This window comes from Apis dorsata, unplaced genomic scaffold, assembly GCF_000469605.1.
Source record: "Apis dorsata unplaced genomic scaffold, Apis dorsata 1.3 scaffold_73, whole genome shotgun sequence".
In the NCBI taxonomy this organism is placed as follows: domain Eukaryota; kingdom Metazoa; phylum Arthropoda; class Insecta; order Hymenoptera; family Apidae; genus Apis; species Apis dorsata.
In genome coordinates this window covers 152,948-154,348 of record NW_006263371.1, presented here as the reverse complement: position 1 = coordinate 154,348, position 1,401 = coordinate 152,948, and positions in this window count along the sequence as shown.

Below are 1,401 nucleotides of genomic sequence, written 5' to 3'. Positions count from 1 at the left end.
AAAAAAAAAAAAAAAAAAAAAAGAGAAATATTCATCGTGCTTTGGATTTTTACGCTCTCGATCCGCAAAGACAATCCAGCATTACATCCGTTCGATGTTGAGCAACGTTATTAAACTTGGAATCTAGCGGGAACAGGGGCCAACAAGCGAACTATCGATACATCCTGATTAATATCGCATTTAGCTTATCGAGAGGCATCATGCCGCCATTACAGGTTGCATTAAAATTGATTATGCAAACTGGAGGTGCGTTTCCGGCGCTGATTCAATAAACAGGAGAATCTATACGTTGTTAGCACGATGTGGAATTAAACGGGAGAGATGTTTCACCTCTTCGTCTAGTTCGAATGATCGATTAATATTCGATTCGATGTGATTGTAAAGATACGACGATTCTAAAGTTTCGACGTTAAAAATAATATCTGTAGCCATCCATCCACTTAATCTTATTACAAAGATCATTATAAAATTTGTAACGTGCATATTCTTAATTCAGCTAATTGATTAAAAATTATTTTTTATTTTATTATTATAAATAAGGAGAATGACCAAAATTATTAAGAAGATTTTTCGATGTCGTAGACAAAGATTGCTTTGTCTTTGCTTGCGCAATAAGACGGCCAAAGGAGTTTATGGGGAGTTTGTAGACACAGAGAGTTTGCAATTAGTACTTCCGATATTCTCGTCCATCACCCCTCAATCGCTATTGGGTTCTCGACCAATCACCGATCGTTCGCGTACAAACGCGTTTGTATCGTGAAATTAGTGGAAATTAGTCGTTTGACATATAGGTAAAATAGAGGTTACGTGTCGACGATGCAACATTTTCAAAGGATTTTCGTATCTTTGATATTGATACGCGCGTCGAGCTGGTATAATTGGATAAAATGTGAGGCAAGTTCGAGAAACATGGAGTTTTAAATTGAAAGATTAGTAGAGATGTATCAAAGGAATATTTTTTCTCCAGTGAACATACGTCCGATCTAGATCCGTTCCCTAGTTATAAAGGATCGAAATTGTGAAAGTTAGGCGCCTGATAGCGAGCAACCCGCCCGGTGCGTGCTGCAGTGCAATAGAGATGGAGAATAAAGATTACCCCTTACCTTACGTAACGAATGAATTAATTCTCTCTTACCAATCTTACCAGCTACTATTCTCCGCTAATTAGCCTCTCGTTATCTACATCGTTTAACACGTACGTAATTGAAATTTATTCTTGTACAGTGTATATAAAATTTATGATCATTTAACGATGATTTAACTTTTTCTTTTTTTTTTTTTTTTTCTTTGCTCACAATGGAGATATATGAACAATAATTAAAAATAACGAATACGCGAATTAACCAAGCTCCCTCTCCTCAGAGAGAAGAGATCGTGTTCTCACAAATTTTAATCGCGTAT